General features: G+C 27.8%; 1 long non-coding RNA gene across 1 annotated transcript; it reads left to right on the forward strand.

Annotated features, from left to right (window-relative positions):
• The first annotated feature begins 385 nt into the window (after positions 1-385).
• On the forward strand, positions 386-2,368 carry LOC128293043 (uncharacterized). The gene is made up of 2 exons (XR_008283064.1): positions 386-464; positions 1,907-2,368. It is a non-coding gene; the product is annotated as an uncharacterized LOC128293043 (long non-coding RNA).
• Positions 2,369-17,258: the final 14,890 nt, after the last annotated feature.

A 17,258-nucleotide genomic window follows, 5' to 3' on the forward strand; every position in this document is an offset into this window, starting at 1 on the left:
TGATAAAGAGTCTAGGGTTTTGCCATAAATGTATATGTGTTGTTTGCTGTGTTTTTATGGAAGATTATAAGTCCTAGTTGTCTAATAAACAACTTTTGTGAAAGAAATTGCATGAAAATACCTTAAAAAGGGCTAAATTGCTAAGTTGTAAAATGAGTTGTAAATGTGTAAAATAGTTGAAATTATGAGTTGCTATAGTTATGAAAATGGTTCATCTAGACTCAAGGTGTAAAGAAATGTGATAAAAATTAATTTACGGGCATTGGGGAAAAAGTGCAAATATGCAAAAGTTTAGGGGCCAAAATAGAAATTTGTAAAAATATGATTTTTAGACCCATATGAATATTGTGACTGATTGGTAGGCTAAATGTAATGTTATAGATGATGAAAATTGAGATTTGGACCTAGAACGGAAAGAAATCGATTTATGGACGAGTATGTCTTTTCACCTTTGTGGTATCGAGGTAAGTTCATGTGTAAATAATATAGCATAATTGTTATTTTTAAGTTATTGATGTTAAATATATGATATGCTGATTTTTATCATGAAATATATGCTTTGTGGTTATTTTCGAATAAAATGCAAGTTATGTGTATTATCTGTTAAATATAAAGTGCTACCGAGTATTGGTTTCGGTATTTTACGGAAGATGGCAAGGATATGTGTTCGAGGAAAATCCCGTTTGAACCTTAGGAATAGATTAGGATACAAGTGACATGTCACTAGGATGGTTGAGCATCCGAACTCGTTGAGTTGAGTCCGAGTTCACTTATGGATGCGAATGTTCGAACTCGTTGAGTTGAGTCCGAGTTCGTGAGATGTAACTAGGCATCCGAGCTCGTTGAGTTGAGTCCGAGTTCACTTATGGATGCGAACGCCCGAGCTCGTTGAGTTGAGTCCGAGTTCACTTATGGGCAGGTTACATGGTAGCTTGGCTACATATGTGGCACTTATGTGCAAACTTTTCATGAATCCGAATTATATTCCGATGTGTTCAACAGGTAAAATTCTACTCAAATAGAGGAATACTCGAGATGAAAGGGACCTATTGGTAAATGTTGTGAAATGGATACTTTGAACAGGTATGTACTTAACCCTCGGGTTGAAAACTCGACATAACAACAATATGGTAAGATGGTAAATGAAAATGTGATATGAGTGTCTCGGTGATGACTATACAAACGATGTTGTATTAATTTTGTGAACAATGATCATGAATGAGTAATTTAGCCTTGATAGATTTGAGTTACTACAGTAGTATAACTTTGAAAATACACTAAAAATAGTGGAAAATGAGTTAGAGGCAGAATAAAATACGAAATTAAAGCTCAATGAGTCTATTTTCACATGAAAGAAACAGGAGAAGAAAAAGAATTCCATATTGTGTGATATTTGAATTCTTGTGAAACAGGGTCTGAATGAATTCGAGATCCCTTGTTCTGACTTTAGAAATTCACTAAAAATTGTACAAAATTTATTAAGAGTTATACCTTACATGCGTGGATTCCTTATTGAGTCTATTTTTATTGGAAATAAACGGCATGGTCGTTGGAATTTTGTACAGGGAGAAATTCAGTTTGTAGTGCACAGGGGTCAGAGTGGTTATACCCTGAAACAGGGGAGACTTTAACTAATAAACTGTACTATTTGGCTTAACCAAAAATTCTGTAAATTTTATGAAAGAAATGAAAATAAGTCTAGTTTCAGGGAAAATTAACGGAACCTAATTCGGAGTTTCGTAGCTCCAGATATAAATAATTTAGTGACTGTTGCTCAGGAAGACAGCTTGTAGTGAACTTGAGAATATGTTGTAAACATTGATAAAACAAGTTAATGAGTTGCTTATTGTTTTCATATGAACTTACTAAGCGAAAGCTTACCCCCCTTCTTTCCTATATTTTTTAGAGTTTCCAGGTTAGCTCGGGTTGGAGGCCGTCAGAGATATTATCACCCTATCGAGTTAACGTTATCGGAGTAAGTAAACTCAAGTGATTCGAGTCTATGGCATGTATAAGGTTTTAATGTGAGTATGTAATATTATAATTTAGCCAAAGGCATTGGCTTGTTATTAAGGTAGTATTAGTTATGTAAATTGGCCTATGTCGGCTAATATTGTTATGGGCCCATATGATTATTCTTATGCATTTATGTTATTATTTCTTGTGATGTGGCTTACAACATGTATGCCTAGAGATTGAATTGAGATTCATTGATGAGCTAGTAACTAATGCAGGATTAAGTGATTGGTAAATAGTTAATAATGCTTCATGAATGGTTTGTGATGTAATGATAGTTATGTCTAGTATGTGGTAATGATATGGGCAAATTCTATAATATTTATTGCATAAGAAAATAACTTGAGCATAACATGTTTGTAGATGTTTAAGAGCTCATTTATGTCACGTTGTATGTTATTGGATAAGTATGTATCTATGCATATGGTGTGATAGTGATAAAAGGCTTAATAATTAGCCTATTTTTGGCCACACGGCCTGAGCACATGGGCGTGTGAAGCCTTAACGCAAGAGATTTTTTTTAAGTTTTTCATGAGTTCTCGATTAGGTCCCGAACCACTCCAGATGTATGTTTTGGGCCTCGTAAGCCCATATATGGGACAGATTGTATGTGAAAAGAAAAGTTTTTAACTATTTGAGATTTCATGGCCCTGTTTAGTATGAAAGTGTTAGTAAAAGTCAGGTAGCACCTCGAACCCTGTCCCAGCGTCGGATGCGGGCGAGGGGTGTTACAGTACCACTCCGCCATATATGTTGTGTTTTTTTTAAAAAAAAAAAAATCAATATTGTAAGAACATAATGAGCTTTTTATACGGTATATGTTTTATTGAAAATAAATTTTTTTAGTTTAGAAAAAATTGTCAAACATAAAAATTATTTTACTCAAAATTATCGAAACACTTTTTCAAAATTATTTTCAATAAATGAAAATATTGTAATGAAAAAGAACTTGCACTGCCGCTGACAGGCAATTGGGATTGTAAAATTCAAGTTAAAGCACTGGTTTTTAAATAATGGGCAGAAAATGTGGGCCTAAACAGGCCTCGTTAAGTCCTGGAAACAAAATGGGCCTCTTAGTCTTCCGAGTAGCTGCAACATTTCAATTAGGTTGAGTTTTAATTTTCGATCCAAATCATTTTGAGTGTATTTTTCAACATTACAATAATCTCTCTATATATAATTATATATATATATATACAATAGCTAGATTTTAAAATAAAAATAAAACTTTACTTATGGGGTCATAATTCACTGCTTGCCACATGTACATATCTATAAATTACCATAATTTTATAGTTTGAAGTTGAAAGCCATAGTTTTATAAAAATTTAGTGAAATTCAATTTAATGGAATAATATCACATTTGGTACTTGAATTTTATCAAATCTTCTAATGTAGTATATCTACTTTGAAAGTCTATTTTGATAGTTGTACTTTTATATTGTTTATCTATGCAATACTGTTAATTTTGGCATATCAAAACAGGTGTCTCTTTTTTTCATATAATATAGTGGACCATAAATTAAAAATCCAAAAGTTTTTTTTTAATTATAAAAATACTAAATCTAAGAAAAACAACCGCATTATTTTTAAATGGTCTTTAGATTTTTAAATTTCCTTTTATTTATCGAAAACAAACAATTATTATTAATTAAAAAATTCAGGAGCTTATATGGATGGACAAATTGAATATTGTGCCTAATGAAGTTAAAACATTGCATTTTACCAATTGTAAAACATTTAATTGTTTCAGTAAATGTTACTTATTATTTTTTATAGTTTATTTATAAGTTCATATTTTTTTATTTGCATTTTAATATATATTTCATTTATGTAATCATATATAATGATATAACATATTGTGTTTATAAAAATATATATTAAACTACAAAAACTATAAAATAGAAAATAATTGAAAAATGATAAAGTTTCTACACAATTATAAAATAATTTTAGTTGTACAATTAAACAAGTGCCGGAAAAAATATATTTTATATAGGCAAGTTAAAAGACCTTTAAATTTTTATTGAACGTTAAGAAAAGAAGGTTGACACTATTAAACTTTCAATAATTAAAAAAACAACTAATTAGGGTGTTTTATTAATAAAAATTATTATTAATTGATTTGACCGTTAATAAATATTAATATAATTGATAGAAATCGACATATGACATCTTATATATATATATATATATATATATTATATTGATCTGTAAAATGATCAAATAATACGAGTTTTGTATTATTTATGGTAGATTTTAAAAATTCTATAAGAAGAACACAATTAAATCTAGATGAAATTTATGAATTTTTATGGTTTTATGATTTTTAATAATTATTTATATTTTGTAATATTTTTATAATATTTTGAATCATGTTTAAAACAAATTTGGATAAATAATTGTTTAAATTCATTTGAATTTGAATGTGTATTTGATGATTAATTCTAAATGTGATTTTTTAGTAATTATTATATTTTTAATTTTTTTAAAAATTTATGTTAGTGTAACATTTATTGTTATGGAGGATTCCATGTAAGTTTTTTAAGAATTTAATTTAACTTTTATCAACTTACCTAAAGTTTTTTATTTGAGCTGATTAAATAAATTATAACACAAAAGATAATAAGAAAGTGAATATAAAGATACATATAATTTTTATTTTGAAGATAAAAGATTTATTTAATATTAATTATTAAGAAATTAAAATTTATGTAAGAGGTATAACAACGTAAATATAATAATGATACATTGAACAAGATGACCCAAAACACAAATGAAGATTTACAAATTATTGGTTTCTGTACATCAAATTAAGATTGAGGGTTATATTTTGCTACAGGCCATTCCCCATTTATACCCAAACATGATTGTGGTGCAAGAAGACAAAGTCAGCAGCTCATTAATTTTTACTCCTCCTATCTCTGTTTTAGCAATTTCACCAAACATAACAAGTTTCTCTGAGAGCACCTCATTCCTTGTTTGTAGTGAAAGAAAAACTGGCCGGCCCCCCAACACCTTAACATTATGTTTTTACTCTTTTCCGCACTTACTTGCTAGCATTTCAGTCTATTTCAGTGATGGGGATTAGGTCTAATAAGCACCATAAACTGATTAGTCCAGACCTTGTAGGCCAGTCTGTTCTGCAACTATGAAATTCTAGGCTCTTTTTCTTGTAACATTCAACTTGTCCTGCTACTCCCCCAACACCCCAAACATTAACATTGTTATTCGTGCATTTGTGTTTTGTTTTGTATAAATTTTCAGTATGGTGTTGTGTTTTATATTTTCAATTCCAAAATTACCAATTCTACCATATTGACGTGTAATCGATATGTGATGGAAAATTCCGTCCATGAAAGATCATTTTGAGTTATCGCATTTCACCATTTGTTGATGAGGTCGGTAGCAGAAGAGACAAAAAAAAAAAAAAACAGCCAAAGCCATGTCATATTGGGGAAAATGAATTGGTGGGATTTGAGTATTCCATATCTAACCCAATTTTAAGGTTAGATTCTCTCAAGAAAGATTTATTCAATACCCAAATAATGTAGAGGTAGGTGCTTTTGTCACTATTCTTTTCCAACTTTATCCCACACGCTACTTACTCACCACAAACATGTTACAGCAAAGAGAAACAGGGATGGAATAGGAACAGAGAAGAAGAAATATCAGCCATATTTTGTTTTGTTTTTTCATACCCAACTTGCCGGTTATTACATGCTGCGGATGTTAGATTTACATGGGGTTCTCATGCTCTAATTATTATACACCTAAAAACTAATTTAATTGGCAGTTGACTCTATCCGATAATGCAATCAGTATATGTGGTTTATTTTGGCTATAGTACATATATGTGTGCATGTATAAAATGTAGATTCCAGAGCTTCCATTTTCAGTGTGCAACTGAGATTAGGTTTCCATCGTTATCATAGTTTTAAGAATCCAAAGGGAATAAACACAATATCTCATTTAAAACTTTTAACCACTTTCCTCAATATTCCTCTTGCATGGGTTTCGTTGTTTGGTTTTTTTCATATAATATTTGATTGATTTTGCCATATCAAATGGTCAAAGTGTTATCAACATGGGTTAAGCAGAATATGTTGATGATCAATTTCCAAACCCTTTCTGTTTCATTTTCATACGATTGGTCCAATCCATCTGCAAAAAATATTCCCAGATTTTAATGCATGACAGATCCATGTTTTTAATTTCCTATAATAAATCCTGATAGCTACCCCTCACCGGTGCCATCTTTAATATGAAACTTAAGACATTGCAAATCCTTTTCCCTTCTTTTTTCTTTCTTTTTCCATTTAATTGGCTGCTTGTGTAGCAGATATTAGTCTAAAATCTAAAATTTTGAAACCTTTTCTCTTATGAAAAATTCCATGTATATTTGTTTCTGTCATGCAGTGTAATTAGGTTCACATCATTATCTTTGAAAATTAATGAGTAAACATCTTAGATCCAAACTGTCACTTATGTTTTGTGAATGCCATTTTGTTTAGCTTTCATTTAACAGCAATTTAATTACCTTTTTTTTTTTTTTTTTCTCTTCATGAAATTTCCCTTCTCTTAATCTAGTTAGTGTTGCTTCATAAAAACACCCCCCCACCAAAAAAAAAAAATCATGGTCCAGGACAGGGTCATGAATATAGAGCTTTTGTCCCTCCCTGTATTGATTTATTTTTGTTGAATTATGGTAGAAATACTTAAACATCTTACATTTCCTGCTAGTCACTTCCAAGGACCCTACCCTTATATCGTTATCGATGAGGTGTTTGCTACTGAGTTAAGACACTTGCACCCTTAATTGAATGGTTTATATATATGTGTATAAACAGCTAGGTCCTCACCAATAATTCAGTTCTATCCATAGCTGCAGTGATTATGGAAAATGAAGAGCACATGTAATATAATCAATCTTGTAGGCTCAACCAAGGAAATGCACGTCTGTTTGAAAAACCAAAACTTTTTCCTGTTTCATGTTTGGTAAAGAAGTGGCCCTTTGTGTTTTCATCCACTTTTCTTTTCCAACATGATAACCAATCGTAAATGTCTTGTTATCATGAATGATTGTATGAACCAACTATCCCGGATTTATTTACGATGCTTAGAGCTGCACTTAGTCTCTAATTCATACCGTTTAATTATAGCGCGTTAGTATGGGTTGATTTTGACTTGGTCGTCGTCCACATTACTGTTTTAATTGACAAAAAAATTTGATCAGTCATTTTAGAACCACCACCATATTCATGGGCTGCAATCAGTAAAAGGAAATTCCAGAATATAATTTTTTTCTTTTAATGGAGTTCCTGTTTGTTGTTTTAAAGTGAATTTTGAGTGATGAATGTGTAAGCAAATATTTAGCTTTTTTTTTTTTGAAGAAAAAACAAGATAATAGAGGTACTTAAAATGAATTCCATATGCTTGGAAAAACAAACTGAATTTTCTCTGTTCATTGAAAGAAACAATTCGGTAAAAGAAACTAGAAAACGCTATGGGGAAACCTACTTTTTTCAATTTACATTCATAAAAAGAATGCCGCAATTATTTTTTGATCACTGGAAATTAAAAGTTGAGCATCCTTGGATTAAGACCAGCAACTGGTTAATTTTGATAATAAGGACAAACTCCAAAATTTCTTCATCATATCTTCAACCAACAATGGTGAGGCCTCAAGATCAGTATATATTCTTTTGTTTAAAGATTTATCACTTTAAACCCACTAAATTCATTAAAGTTTCCATTCTTTTATTTAAAATATTTTCCAGAAAATGATCCAAAAATAGATTGAATTTTTTTAAAATTTTGATTTTTTTGGTGTTTTTAGTGATTTGGTGTAGTTTTTTTTCTTTACTAAATTTCCTTGAAATCATTTTCTATAGAACTTTCTTCTAACAATAGAAATTTATTCTATAGAACTAATATCATATAGAAACTCAATAATAAATCATTTTTATTAAAATTTAATCTAAATTAAATATATTACATACATGAGAGTAGATGTTGACTTATTAGAGTTGAAGGGATAAATGAAGCTAAGCATGATTTAAACAGATACTCATATGTTATCTTGTAAAATATTTATTATTAATATATTTATAATTGTAATATGTATTTTATTAAAATATTAATATAAATATTTTTCAAAAATATATTAAAATTATTGTTTTAAAATTTATTATTAAAACGAAAGTTGTAATATTAAATAATTAATTAAGATAATAAAATATATTAATACTTTGTTACATTATTAAAATAAACATTAAATATGTATATTTTATAATATTGAAAATTGTAATATTTAATATTATATTTTAACATATTAAAATAAAAATTATTAATATAATAATATTAGGTTTGATTCAAGTTAATTTTTTATAAAAAATTACTCATAAATGAACTCTTTTCTAAAAAATAACTTGCACTTTATAAAAGGATAAGTTAATTTATAGAAAAAATGACTTATTTTAGTTGACCATGTTTTTTTTACTGAAATATACACAAGAAAATGTAGAAAAAGCAACATGATACATTCATATATGATTGATAAAAACATATTTTAATAAATGTATTATATATATATATATATATATATATATATATATTTGTTTTCCAATATATCTACTAGAATGACTCCAGTGATTAATTCTTTACGTTTTATAAGCTCATTAAGAAGTAGATGCTAATCACGAGTTTTAAAATTGTTATTTATCTAAGATGAGTTTAAAAACAAAAATTTGTGTTAAGGATGATTGAAAACTCGTAAAACTTGAGGTATAATAACTTATTAATAAAAGTGGATGGAAGATGATGTGTTTTTTAGTAGGGATGTACATGCAGTCCGTTTGTTATTGTATTCCTAGCTCATCCCTTGATAGGTACTATTATCAGTTCTTGATAGGAACTTAGTAGTTATCTAACAAGATATCCTTTCTTGAGTGGAATAACTAGTTTGAGCTTCATGCTTATTCTTTTGAGTTATATGATAATTATTTAGGGTATTTATTGTTATACGTCCATAAACATAAACAAATACAAAAGGCAAGATTACATGATGAACTCTAATTATATCACCTATCAAGGAATGTAAGCAAAAGAAGAAAAATGCATGAACCAAAAGGGGTAAGATGTTGTTGCCATCATTCCTGCCACTGTTTATGCTATGATCAATTGACCATCGTTTTCATTTACCATAATTTAATAATAACCAAAAGGAGAAATTTTTCTTTTTCTTTTTGTGAAAATTTAAAATATTCCAGCAATTTAATTTCCACTACTATCCCCTTTTCTATATTTTCTTTCCATTTTTGTTGTTTTAATATTTATGCATGATGATCTGGTTTTTTTAGCAAATGGACGGAAGAGCATGTGCCTCTATAAATATAATCCCTCCTCGACGGAGAAAAGTCCGAGTTTAATTATTCAAAAATATATTTAATATTTATACATCATTTTTGGACAGCATTTAATTCACTCCAGCAATCTCTTTACTTATTGTCGTTATATATTTTTTGCCTTTTTTTTTTATCATTCCATGATCCATTCAGCGTTAATTTGAGATTGCATTAAATTAAGAAAATCAGTCAATCCCAGAGTTTGCCTGCTACCTCAGCTTTTATGTCTTTTTGACCAACTTAAGACTACCCCGACATAAATAGAGAAACACTGTCGAGTGATATTAATTTTTTATTAAAAAATAAAACCTTCTTCTTTCTTTTTCTTATAATTGGACTGTGATTTTTTGGAGATCCAATTTTATTTTTTATGCTTGCAAATATAATATTGTTGCTAATTTTTTTATTTTAAATTAATAATTAAATAACCTTTTATGTTAGATATTTTTAAGTTGTTTAATACTATACTTAAATTTCCTTATTATTTTTGTATTACAAGTAATTTGTTGATTTTTATTTATTTTGATTTCATTAAATTTAGTTTTTGTATTTTTTAAATTTATTATTGTTAATGTTGGGTATTAACAAACTATGAAAGAGGATGTGATAGTGCTAATAGAAATCGGTTCACTTAGGTTGGCAGAGAGCCGAAAGAGGTGAGTGAGCAAAGAGTTGAAGTTGTTAAGGAGGCTTGAGGATCGATCCCTTCTTCCTCGTGCCAAAAGGTATTTATAAGAGAGGTTTCATGTTTGTTGGCATGGTGAATCTATTATTAGGTTATCATTGCAGGACACACAAAGAGGATGTCTATTATGAGATGTATTTTGTCATTTATTCTGAACCATGGTATAGAGTGGTTAAACCTACATCAATCTTTTTATACATCAATCTTTTTATACACACATAGTAAATTTTAAAATTATGAGTAAATTGATATAATATATAAAATTTAATAACTAAATTTAATATTATATTAATTTTTTAATTATCACGTCATTCTATCGTAACACGAGCCCATAATTAAATCAAATATTGAGGAATTGTTTGAAAAATCACTTAATAATTAAATTTTGATATAATTATTTGTAATTTGTAATTAGAGATAATATGTTTCGTAATTATTGTAATTAATGGATCACACTAAAGTGGGTGCAATTGGGGCACCTAATTACTTTTCTAAATTTTTAAGGGTGAGAATTGGATTAATTATTTAGGTAATTATACTAAACTCGATTTAAAATATATATTTTTATACAAGTTTAAGTTATAAATTTTATATTATAACCATGAACATGTATAGATAATTGAGATAGTTATGGCCAAGTATTTATTATATTGTAAATCATGGTCAAAAAGTTTATTATAAAAATAATTACATGTTATAAAAGTATTAAAATATATATATTAATAAAAGGTTATAGGCAAAAAGTATGGACATAACTTATTTATGTGTTTATTATATATATTGCAAAAATAATATGCTTATTCATTAAAAAAATCTTATAATTTTTATCACAACTTATTTATAAAAATAACTTTATAAAATGATGGAAAAAGTTATATTATTTATAAGAAGTGTTATATGAAAGTTATTGGACTTTATGAAAACTTTTTTAATTTATAAATGTTATATTAATTTTCACTTAATTTACATATTATAAAAATGGTTATAACCTAAATTACAAATTATTTGTATTGTGAACCTAAATATTACATGGTAGATGTTAATTATATGTGCAAATATAAAATGTTTTGTAGCATTATATTATGGGGTAAGATACCATTTGAGAAAATGGAACTAGACACAAGCACTAGAGACGACTTGCAATGTAACAACCCCTAACCCCAAACTGTCCCGAAAGAGAGTTATGAAGCATTACCGGAGTTTACAGAATAATTACACACAATTTCATTTACTTTATTATGTTCATGTCAAAACTGTCTTCTTGAGTAACAGTCACTAAAATATTTATATCTAGAGCTACGAAACTCCAAATTAAGTTTCGTTAATTTTTCTTAAAACTAGACTCATATACCTTTCTACCATAAAATTTTCAGAATTTTTAGTTTAGCCAATTAGTACAGTTTATTCCTCAAAGTTACCCCCGATCTGCTGTTTGACAGTTTCGACCTTTCTTTACTAAAATTTAATTATCTCATAGCACATGACTTGGATGATGTTTCCGTTTATTTCTCTTGAAAATAGACTCATTAAAGATTCTAAGCATATAAATTATAGCCTGTAATTATTTTTATACAATTTTTAATGATTTTCCCAATTCAAAATAGGGAATTCTAAAATCAATATGACATTGTCTCACAAAAATTCGAATTCATAACAAATTAGTCAAATTCTATTTTATACCATAGCCAAATCTAAATTTATTTATTTCATCCTTACATTTACAATTTCAAAATGACATACACATAAGACATCCTAGGTACATGCCATTACCAATAATTAACACACTTTACCTTAATGAATTCGAGATCGGACTGGGATGCTGATTCAACGTTCTATCTTTACTAAACCTGTGCATGGAAACAAACCGTACGCTGAGTATGGTATACTCAGTGGTATTTCTATAATTCAAATTATAATAGCAATAATTACCAAACATGTAACTATCTAATTTCACAAATATCAATTCATTCTTAAACTTTCATTAATTAATAATAACGATACAATTTTTAGCTATTCTTCAGTTTCCATCACATATTACATGTAACAATTTCAATCAATACATGAACATTAAGTTCATGCCTTTCATTTTCAATCTCAATTTCAATCCACTATTCAACTTTTTCGTTTCTTTCAATATTTCAATAATATAATCAATTAATTTATTTTAAATTTCTCATTTTAGATATTCACCCTATTAACAAATCCGGACTTTGACAGATACACGGATTCCAACCCAACACACCAGTACGGCACATTGTGCCTAAAACGGTACACAGTACCTGATTAGTATACGACACATAAAGTGCCTGAAACGACACACGAGGTGCCTGATACGACACACGAGGTGCCTGAAATACGACACATAAAGTGCCTAATCAGTAAAGCCGGCAAATTCCCGTACACTTCCAGATCCTATGGCATGCCAATTATATCCGACTTAGCCCGACTAGTTAATAGGGCATCTCAATTCTCAATTCACTTTCATTTCCATTCCAAGATTACTTTTCAATTAAAATTTTCACATTCAAATCAATTTACAATTCAATTATACATACACATTCACCATTCAATTCAATTCTCATTCAACTCAAATATCAATACTTACCTTATAATTCACTTATTAAATATAGAATTGATATAAAACATTTAATAAAATGTAATTTGAATTATAGTAATACAAACCGTGAATTTCTCGTTTTAATCCTCGATAGCTTTCTCCTTTCCTTTGTGCACCGATGTCTTGGGTTCTTTGTTAACTACGAATATAATAATAATTTATAATCATCAATATAACACAATTCAATTTAATCCATGAGCCTAAACATGCAAATTTAACCATTTTTATACATATAATTCCACTATTTACTTATATGTTCATTCCAATAGTTCAATCAATCAAATTCACTCGATTTATCTTTTCACTTATTTACCCCTATTTCATCATTTTGTTCATCATGAACTTTGTTTAAAAACTTAAAAACTTCTAAACTACTAACTTAATTCTATCAAAACCTTGTTTTAATACTTTTAGAACATCAAAATTAAGAGAAAATGACATGATTGAACTTACCAATTAAACTCCAAGCTTCAAAAACCCTATTTCCCCTTTTCTCTCTTTTATTTTCTTATTTCCTTCCCTTGCTCGAATGCTTTCTGTTCTCTTTTCTCTATTCTTTTTGTTTGTTTTCTTTATTCTGTTTCTTTTATTCACTTTAGTTACTAATAATATATAATAATAATTTATTTATTTTTTTACCATCCACTTGTCAAAATTATACTATATAACTGAGTAAAAATCTTAGATTTTTACTCTTTTTGCCGCCTCATCTTCCCAAATAGGCTTAATTCCCTATTTGGTCCTTATTATTTCCTACTAATTTATAATTAAACTTTTACTTCTTATTAAATTTAGTCATTTTTACTAATTACTCTAAATTAAGCTAAATTCACCTAATTTAAACCTAATTAAACACATCGCTAAACTCATAAATATTTCTAGTAATTATTTCGAACTCGATTTACTAAGACGGAGGCCCGTTAATGTATTTTTTCGATGCACGTGAATTTTGGGTCATTACATGCAAACTCTTGAAATGTAGTTGAGACTTGAGAGAACTTTTGTTGTTTTAAAGAAATATTTCCAATATTAACAACATTACTTTAGTATAACGTAAAAAAGATAAAGGTGGATCATACTAGCATGTTGCATACTTCATAGCTTCGTTCATAGGTATATTTGGGATGATCTATACTTCAAATAGTACATGGAAAAGAAAATCTTGATAATCTTAATGGTACAGATTCATGTGATTACGAACTTAATTAAGGATCAACGTTTGATGAAAAGGATCTTATGATAAATATTAAATGGGAATAACTTAACAAATATAGAATACTAGAGCAAATAGATAAAATTACATACGATGTTTATTTTTATTAACAATTTTATTATTAACTACTTTTTAAACTAAAATAATACATATCATGATTTGATTTTAATTTATTACTTGTTTAGAATTTTTTTATTGTGCTAATAAATTTTTTATACTAATTAATATTTTGAAAATATAAATAATATAATTGAATAATTATAATTTGTACTATCAAACATAACATAAGAAATTACAATATAATTATATTATGTCAACTAAACCCGACCTAAAGAATTGCAATTTTTGTAATAACAAGACAGTGTAATTACTACCCTAATAATTAAACTTTCATTCAATTACTCTATAATGTTTAAACATAACCTAAAAATTTAAATAAATATAAATAAACATATCATCCAAACAAACAAACAAATTTTCATTCTCTTTTCTTTTTTTCTTTTTTTTTTTTGAAATTTAAAACTCACGCAAGTAATAGAACATAATAAGTGTTTATTTTTATTAGTCAATAACTTAATTCTATAAATAGATCATTGTTCAATTAGATCCAACAAATTTCCTATATAAATTATAAAAGATTAATTATATATACATCCAAGCTTTCATAAAGGCATTTAAAAAAAAAAATGATTCTACTCTTATTATCAACATCTATTTTAGCTACACTGTCGACTTCTTTATTAAAATCATTGAAAATATACTGAATCGACCATTGAGGTCAATTTAACCGCACAAAAATTAATTCTTCTAACCAATCTATTACGACTTTGGTCCAATCTATTACAACTCCATCAATGACAACAGCTTTATGATGTTTTAAATAATACAGGGACCATGTTACTTAATTGTAAATGAGTATATAATTGTATTCCGTCGTGAATATAGATATTTATATGGTGGATCACATAAACAATACATTAATAATTAGTATGTTATAAATAACATTTAATTATTATATATATTATTAGTAGAACATACCATTATATGGTGCTCAGAAGGATAACACTTAATATGGTGGTTAAAATTTCTGTGTTTTTACACTTACATACTTAGGATTAAATATAAATAAATTAAGAATTTGAAAACGTTAAATCTCACTCATGTCGATGATGGCCAAGTCTTCAAAAGGGTATCACTCGTGTTGGAAAAGGATAACTTAATAAATTCTGAAAATTGAATTAATATAATCAAACAAAAATAAAAATAATAAAATTTGTGTTGAGAGCGACAATCAAAGATCTCGAATATGAAAGAATATAAGAGAAACCAGTTAAATTTTTAGTTTTAATTTACAAGGGTTGATTTGATTGATAAAAAATAAATTTTAAATTTTATTATTAAAAATATTGATTAAAAACACATCTTAAAAGATTTTTTTGAATGCATTAGACAGGATCTCGTACGTGGAGATTATGAAATCTTTGCAGATTATAATATTCATTTTAAATCCAAAAATAAAGTTGATTTGCTTCGCATTATTATTATTCAATTCGAAACTAACTAAAAAAAAGAAAAGGAAAATCGACAGAGAATTATGGTATTGAGGATGCATGCCATCTTTACAACTAAATAAGAAAGATAAAATAAAACATTGTTGATTGGACCTACTTACCATATGGCAGCTCTTAGTGGGCGACTTTCTTTTTTCACAGTGATGCAATGCACTCAGCCTTGCCTTCAAAACACACCCAATTATTACATTTTGTGTGTGGGGGGCTTAAGAAGTTGAAATATATATTAAAATGAAATTAAATAAACAAAGGTGTTAAGGTGGCATAGCCTAATTTTACATAAATTTGTCACCTTTAAAATTGTATTTTTAAATTTGATTCATTTTTGTAGACAAGAAGAATAAAAAATGCGAAAAAATTTGTGGAAGGAGGACTTCTTTTAATGTATTAAAAATATAATTTATTTTAATTAATTCTTAATAAGGTTGGAATTCAATTCATGACATAAGCTTTAAAGTTGAATAGAATATAATGAAAAATATAATATTGACTAGAAAATGTTTTTAGACATGTTTTAATAAAAAGTTTAATTTTTTTTGAAAGATGAATTTTTTAATTGAGATGGACAGATTATATAGACAGAATAAAAGAAGGTATTTATTAGTAATTATTATATAAAAGTGAAGGAATGTTTGGCCAAAAAATAAATAAGTAAATCAAAGGTGAAGGAAAATGTTTGCACTTTTTGATGTAAAACACGTAGGAATTTTCCTCATCAAGTAGTCCCATAAATACAATTGTATGGTCCTCACTCTACTCTACTTTGAAACTCTAAATAGTGATTAAACTTTTTTTTCCTAAATAAATATGTGAATAAAAAACAATTAATGATTAGGAATTTGTATGTAAAAAAGGGGAAAAAAAAGATTATCAAATCACCAATGAAGTTTAAAAAATGAATCAGTTTATTATCACACAAATGTTCTTATAAAATGATAATAAAATATTTTAATTTAATTTGTAAATTCTTTTTTCTTTTAATTTAGGAGATGGTGGGGGTAAAAAGATGGATTAGGACGGCGGTCAAAGAGTCAATGACTCAATCATTACAGTTTACCTCCGTCAACCCCAACAACTAAGCGCCATTATTTTGGACAACTATACAATATGGTGACGTGGAAACATCTTTAGCGTTCATATGTTTCAGCCGTTATAGAGCGTCGGATCATGGTGCACGCGTGGTAATGACTGTTTCTTAGGGATTTACACAATTATTATCAACAGATACGGGCGTGGTAAAAAAAAGATTCACCCCGACACTTTGACTGCAATAATCAGTAAAAACAATCAGTAAATAAACCAAGGGTTTCCAGCAAAAGATAACTGTTCTTTTCTTCTTTTTTTTTAGATATTTACCTTTTTCATATCTCCATAGCAGCGTTAGGAAAAAAAATTATTAATTAGCTTTTATACTTTTTGTGTTTGGGTATTTTTTTATTATATATTTTATATTCAGATTTTGTAATTATTTCTTTCTACTAATGTTAATTATTTACGTAAAAAAAAACCATATCGGAAGGTTTTGTTTGTTTGCTTTTCCCCACACATTGAAATCGCTAATAAACCCACATATTTGGCAAATGGTCCTTCTTAAGATCTCGAATTGCCTAAAACTATTGCATGTTGATTGTTACGTGACAACTTTCCATCAAAATATTTCTCAAATTTCAAGACTTTATTTTTGTTTGTTTGCATCGACTTTATATAGTCTTCGTAAAGACAGAAAAATGCATAGAACAAAATCCAGTTA

Source organism: Gossypium arboreum, chromosome 5, assembly GCF_025698485.1.
Source record: "Gossypium arboreum isolate Shixiya-1 chromosome 5, ASM2569848v2, whole genome shotgun sequence".
Lineage (NCBI taxonomy): Eukaryota > Viridiplantae > Streptophyta > Magnoliopsida > Malvales > Malvaceae > Gossypium > Gossypium arboreum.